Here is a 7,290-nt window from a genome sequence, read left to right as displayed (position 1 = left end):
CAGGTACAAACTGATCTAAGATCAAATTAAATGATCTCATTTATTGCTTTGTTCTAAAAATGTGTTTGTTTGCTTGAAGTCGGTGAATAATGGAAACTGTGGTGGAATGACAATCAATCAATTGATCAACCAGTCAATAAAACTTGTATTTGTACAGTACTTAAACGTTTTGATTCAAATGACACAATTTAGTAATAAAACAGAAGAAATATAAAAAGTAAAACATTAAGAGACCAGTGCACACAAGATTCAAGTCATGTGAAAATGTGAACAAAAATTATTAAAGGGAAATTAAAAAATAGAATATATAAATACAATAAAACTTATCTAAAGAGGAAACAGGAAAAAAAAAAAAAAGAAAATTCACTGATTAAAACTGAACAATAAGGTTAAAAGATATTAAATGAAAATGAATTAAAGATTTAAAGATACTATTTTTAGGCACAACAAAGAAAATAAATGTACTTGCCGCAGTGTCATCACCTAATTGCATTTGCCAAATAGTAATTTCTTCATTATTCATTCCTTCATTCATTACATTTAATTACTTAAATTACTCATTTTTAAATTGTACCACTGTTCGACTCACACAGATATATGCAGACATACCTGCTAACAAGCGCACAAATACATGTATCTACGTGCCTATAAGTCCTGAACTCCCACATATAAAGACATAGACCAGAGGCCACTGTTTCATTTGAGGTGTCACAAACATGAATTATAAATCAGAATCCTCTTCCACCTCAGTCTTCAGGCTTTTACCGCCCCCTTCTTCTTCTTTTATTTTTATGTAAAACACATTGTGAAAGGTCAGTGGAGAGATGCAGCAGAGAAAAAGCAAGAGCATGAGAGAGTTGAGTGTGTGTCTCTGCGTGTGTGTGCATGCTTGTATGTATATATATGCGTGTATGTGTGGATATGATTATGAGTGTAATTCCTTGGTGTGTGTGTGTGTGTGTGTGTGTGTGTGTGTGTGTGTGTGTGTGTGTGTGAGCGCGTGTGTGTTTTCAGCAGGGGTAAAGCTCTGTCTCCTATGCATGCTGTGCTCATTGAGAAGTAGTGTCTTGTGCCTGGGGGGGGTGCCGGCGAGAGGGCAGGCAGGCGGCCAGGCACCAAAGAAAGAGGTCACATCCATATTCATCGCATTGGACATGCACATGTAAACCACTTTTAATATGCCGTGACAGGGGAAAGTTGTGTTGAGGCGGAAGGAGACGGAGAGAGAGGGTGAGGGAAAGACAGGATGGTGACAAATATGGAAGGAATAGTTGTGAGAAATGCCCACATGTGCATCTTCATTGGGCCTTGAGTGACTTTCTGGGTGAATGAGAGTGACCCGCCAAATGTAATGATCAGGGATAGGCAGCCATAAATAATTGTTAATCTTGAAAGAAAAGAGGGTCAGTGCATTTCAAAAAAAACTTTTTTTTATCATTGGAGTACCTATTTTAATCTAATAAAACATACCCTATTTAGCTGGAAATGGTAACTTTTCAAGCAGCTTTATGGAGCACTTGAGTTTACTGCATCAGAGTTATTCAGAGAAAGTCCAATGACTGACAGCTACAATAACAGAAGGAATAATTAGGTATTATTTCACCTACTTAAAATGCAGTGAACCTGCTGGGTATCTGAGCACGCAAAAATAAATCACAAATCCTGTTAAAATTTTGCCCAAATGAACAAATAATTTAAGCTTTTACCAATATCCACAGAATAAAATAAACTTTGTAATATTCGTGTTTAAAAAAAAAAAAAGAAAAAAGTAAGGGTGATTGATGACTGATCAATAAAAAGCCTCAAATTTCACCATTATGAAGAAAAAGGTACTGTAGCTAAAGATGTTTGGTGAATAAAGCGTGGTGTACTGGAGAAGAGTTGTGCGTTTACATTTTGTTGTTGATGAAATACCACACAGCTGTTGCCTTCAGTTTTTAGTCTGTTTTTCATTGTGAAACCTTTTTATTTATTCTCAGCATATAGACTAAAGCACAAACAGCTGTTGTAGAAGATACAGACTTTTCCCAGACAATTCAAACATTCAACTCATGTCAAAGACTGGAACACACACACACACACACACACAAAAAGAGGAATGCTTGTTATAATAGGGCACTTTGAGGTCAGCGGGGGCATATCATCTTCACATCATAACGGGGGGCCCAGGTAGCTAGTTATGACAATGTGGCATTATATGGCAGCGTTTGAAGTCGGCCAGTGACAGCCGCTCGCTGTAAGCACCTGTCACAAGCTCCTGCTTTGAAGTTGGCAGTGATGAAAAAAAAAATGTAAAGAAAAAAAACATAATCCAATCAAGTTATGGAGTCAAGTCGAAGCAGCACCTTAGAGACTTTGAGGAGATGGTGTAATTTGTGTGTGTGTGTGTGTCTATAGAGGGAAGAAGGGCTGTAAGTGTATTAGGTGGTGGGATTGCAGTTTAGATAGAATTGGAAGAATAGGACCTTTTTGCAGGACACTTAACCTCCTGATACCCTGCTGGATGGCCCTTTTGACAATGCCACCACTTACTGTCTCACTGTCATGAGCCACTGTGTTCATTCCTTACTTGTATGGGCCCGCATTGGACCATCCCTGGGGTGGGAAGGGGTCACAGTGGGGGTGAGACTCAAGGGATGGGATTTTCTAGTAACTCTACTCCCGACTTTTCAGACAACACCAGCGTCCCCTGGGCATCTCCACCCTCTGTGGGCTTTAATTCCAAAAAAGGTTTAGTGGCGACAGGAGCTTCCCTAAGCGGACAAATTATGCTATCAGTTTCCCTCCTCTTGTTGGGGGAATGAGATCGCCCAGCTTCCCTTGAAGTGGAAGAGAAGTTCTCCATCTGGAAATGTGTCCGAGCCTATCAAGTCAGAGTTGACCTGAATTTGCAAGCACATTTGTTCTCTCATGACTATTTAAATAAACCATGATCCATTGTGTTTAATGGAAGATCGTCAGTTTTAATCCTAAATCCATGATACTCTACCAGTGGCGTTGTCCATTGAGGAAGCTGGGAGTCAGGTTTATCCTGTCCAGCAGAGCAGTGTGCAGTGAATCTTTCTGGGCTCTAACCTCCAGCTTGCTTCTAACAGTGGGGAATCCTCCTCAATCACTATAAGGAGGTCCTCTCAGCTTCACTCATATTTTAACCACCAGCCCCACACCATGGGGCGCTGTGTAACGGCCCGTCAGTGGCTGTAACCTAAGCGCCAAAATTGCTTTTTGACGATGTACCTAGTGTTTTTTTAAGAGCCCCTGTCTGTCCTGCCCAGCCCCCACCTCCACGAAATATGATTTAATCATTTTTCTCACTTACTTTTCACAGCATGTGAGCAAAGAGGAAGAAAGAGAGGGAAACTGAGAGGGACTCTCAGGGGGGTGGGGGGCAGAGAAGAGCATTCCAAAGTGGTGAAGAAGGGGAGACATTACAGCGGTTATTTCCGCAGTGAAGAGGAGAAAACCTCTTACAAGGCAGTTCTTAATAGGATCTGGTCGCTGAAGCTCAAGCCAGGCTACTCCTCTTGAGAAGTCCTCTGGGTGAAAATCTGAGCAGGCTTTTAATCAAGAGGCAGCGGACATTATACAAACAAGAGCCTGTGCTGATGTCATGCTGAAAAGTCTGTCCCTTTAAAACTCAGACTTCTACTGCATTATTTACACTCACTTTTTTTCTTCTTTGTTGCACTTGGTACTTGGATGGAGTGCCCATCATTTCCCACAAGTCTGGCTCACAAATCTGAAGTTACCCACTTGTGCCACTCAAACTGCTGTTCCAAACTGGAAACAAAAAAAATGATCACTTTCATTGTACTGTATTTTTTAAAAATATCCCACAGACCATTGCATCACAAGTCTCCTATAAACCTATAATCCGTAAACCATAATCTAACTACAACCATCCAGCTTCGCCCTGATCTCTCTTGAATGCAGAGACACCAAACCAAGCTTCCATAGATTTGATACTGAACTGTTTAGCTCTGTAATCAAGAGCTTCAGGCTAATGTGTTAGCAAACAGTTGTGTACTTACACTTTCATCAGATACAATATTTTTTCTACCACGTGGTGTCAAAGCACAAGACTTAGACACAGGAGATGAGGGTTTGCATGGTTAGGTTAAGGCAATGAAAACATGAGGGAAAGAATGTGCTGTCAAGTAAATGATAGTAAAGTAAACACGTCCTGTTTCATGTTTCAAGTCACTTTTGACTTTTTCAGTATTTAATCAAGACCACAAGCTTCATTAAATCTTAGCCAAAAGCTCTAAGCACCGAAACATAACCATAAAAATGTTTGATCATGCTTAACTGATATGAGCTCATATACAAATGAAATCTGTTGTCAGTGAATGTTTTTCAGTATCAGTTCTGTTGGCAGATGCATTCAACAAATACTTCATTATGTTGTTTAAAAAGTATGTGCTTGTGTAGAACTTATTTGTTTTTGCAGATTAGTCATAAACATAATTTCTAAGAGACGGGGTTGGGTTTGGTCTGACGTCTCCTGGGGGGAAAAAAGTGACTGTGACTTCATCAGTGACTTGGATTCCTCAGCTGTTTGCCAGACTCATCCAGTATAACCTGGTTCATGGTGGGAAAATGTTTTGCGTATGGATAACAGTTGGAATTGACGAAATAGGTTTGTAAGAATTGATCAGAGGTAGAATTGAATAGATCAGTTAGTAATCAGTTAAAATAGTAATGAGTCAACCTGAGCCCTACTTCAGGGCTGCTATGCACAACCAACTACTCATATGTTTAAAACCTCAAGTAACCCCAGTCTGTTTAAACATTGGAATAGCTGCCACCCTTGTCAGCACCCAAGTCTCTCATCTCTCTGCTCATCTCTTCCCATCACACTCTCCTCCTTAGGAACATATTGTTCACACACCCTGCCTGCAACAGTGGTTGACACCCACTTGAGAGCTCTGAAGCACTGTGTACATACGACCACAAGTGGTGTTACTGTTACCAGGGATCACCTTTCCCACTGCCATCAGTTATAGGTCTGACAGAGGCCCAGCGTGGGTTAATGTGGGGGTTGCTGTGGTATATACATTATCTGTAAAATTGCCTGCCTCAACTTGATATAGGATTTCTGTTGCATGGTTAAAACAGACTGATGTGTTTCCTAGAAAGGAAATGTTCTTGTAATGTTGTAGGTGGCCTAAAGAAATTCCCATTTTGTGCCTTTGTTGTCTGTCAAACTTTTCCATACTTTATCAGACCCTTATATAAAGTTGTGTTGATCAGTTTTTGACCACATCAACAAGTTTTTTGTGGTGTTGTCTTGGCTAACATGTGGTGGAGATTCTTCATGATGTCCTGAGGATTCATCCATCTGCAGTTTGTAGCAGTCAGTCTGATTGAAGGGCATGTTGAGCAGCTCATGTCTGTGTTTGCTTCCTGGTTGTACCATGTTTGAGGAGGGGAGGGGTGATGTATGTGTTTTTGATGACTTGCTTTCCTATTTGGATGTTTGGTTCTGCAACTGCTTGCTGAGTTGTGACAGAAATTGTATTTTTAAATATCATTTTTATTATCTATATACGAATGTATATGCGTGTATGTGTATAGTGAACTCCCCCGCTGGTGGTTTAGTCCAGGTGATTCAATTATTTACTGGGAGGGTATATAAGAGGTAGTTGTGGGAGGTGTTGCTTGTTGCTGCTTTTCTACCCAGTGAAACAATAAAGGCCCACATGAGGACTCAGCTAATGTTTGCCTGAGCGTCCCCACTGATCCTCAACCATAGGCCACCGTCACAATGATTGTGTTAGCAAACATCCGGCAGACACGGAGCACAACATTAGCATTAATTGGAGTCCTGTTTCTGCCCACCTGACAAATGTAAGTCCGATATTTATTCTCCTTTTAACTTGGCTTTGGTCCCCACCAGCTACTGAGGGAAATGTCTGGCTCTTTAGCTGCTAAATGCTCCCCCATGTTCACCAGTCTCTCTGTTATTTGGTGCCTGTTGTGAACTGGCTCAATGTTTGCACAAGAACACACATTGTTGAATTAAACCTGGAAATAATTTATTACTATTTATGTAAAAACGGTTGTATGTTGAAAAAAAGGGACCATGTGGTGAGTTTGAGAGTGTGGGCCTGAGCAGGTCAGCCTTAGCAGCCCAGGTGAACCTCCTCTCTCTGACGACCTCCACCCTGCTTGGCTTCTTCCTGAAAGGGGAGGAGCAAAGAGACCAAGCAGACCAAACCAAAGGCCAGGGAAGCAGGAGGGGTCATCACAGTGGAGTGAGATGAAACCACACAGTCAAATTGCAGGATGTTAAAACAAAACAAGCTAAAAGAGACCAAAAAAAGCTTGTTAATTTGGAACTACTTTTCATTCTAGAGTCAATATCAAAAATATTGATTAATGCAGGTTTAAGTTTTGCAACTTTGCACCTCACCTTTCAAGTAATAATGCAGAGCTTCCATTGAGCTCTTCTGTCTGTAACTATGATAAATGAATAACAGGTAAAGGTCAACACATAATAAACTGCACTGTCTTTACATTAGGTTTGCCTGACATTATCAAGATGAGATAAATTTATTTTTCATTGATCTCAGACAATAGGTCACAGACTGATAGTTTGCCTCAACAGGCTCCGCTCTGTCAGAGGTGAATTGTTGCCATTTAGTCGTTCACATCAGTGGAGACTTGATATTGCTGCTGTTCTCTTCTTGGAAACCTCATTTAGATGAAAACCTACCACTCTCACTCATTGGAGAGACATGTATCCTCAGCACTTTTTTATGGATCATCACAAAAAGAAAAAAACAAAAACATTGGTGCCACTTTCCTTTCAGCATGCCCTTGCCCCTTCACACTGCACAGCTCCTTCCTTCACCCCTCTAGTGCCTCCCCAACCCGTGATAATAATGACGAACATCATTTATGCAAATGTAATTAGGCCAAGAAACATGATAGTGGAGTGCAGGGCGCCAATGGAAATTTATCATTGAACACTCAGGCTCTAAACATTCAATTAAAGTATTGAATTTCACCGGATTTAATCTAAACATAATAAATTAAGCAGTGGAAGAAGGGTTTGAAGTAGAGCAGGCTGACATTTGGCTGTCAGTATCATTGATTCCACAACAAGTCTCTGAGATGCAGACCAGGAGAGAAGGTGATGTCTGTTCCTTATCTCTGTATCTGGGTCACTGTTTCACCTGCTTGGAGAGGTGACATTGGGCTATTCAACTACGACAAAACTAGCGCAACACCAAAAAGAAATCAGTCAATGCACAATTAGATATGTAGAGCTCCTGTCACATGGTC

At 40.7% G+C, this 7,290-nt stretch overlaps 1 long non-coding RNA gene across 1 annotated transcript in view; it reads left to right on the top strand.

Moving 5' to 3' along the window:
* The first annotated feature begins 462 nt into the window (after positions 1 to 462).
* The window catches only part of LOC139622615 (uncharacterized), a 30,772-nt gene continuing 23,944 nt past the window's right edge, over positions 463 to 7,290 (top strand). Inside the window, exon 1 of the long non-coding RNA XR_011691342.1 lies at positions 463 to 5,850. This is a non-coding gene — a long non-coding RNA (uncharacterized lncRNA). The remainder of the gene's footprint in view (positions 5,851 to 7,290) is intronic.

The sequence above is a fragment of the Trachinotus anak genome, unplaced genomic scaffold (genome assembly GCF_046630095.1).
Source record: "Trachinotus anak isolate AG129_WGS33_773 ecotype Australia unplaced genomic scaffold, CSIRO_AGI_Tana_v1 ptg000007l, whole genome shotgun sequence".
Classification (NCBI taxonomy): Eukaryota; Metazoa; Chordata; class Actinopteri; order Carangiformes; family Carangidae; genus Trachinotus; species Trachinotus anak.
This window is presented reverse-complemented; position numbering and strand designations above follow the sequence as displayed.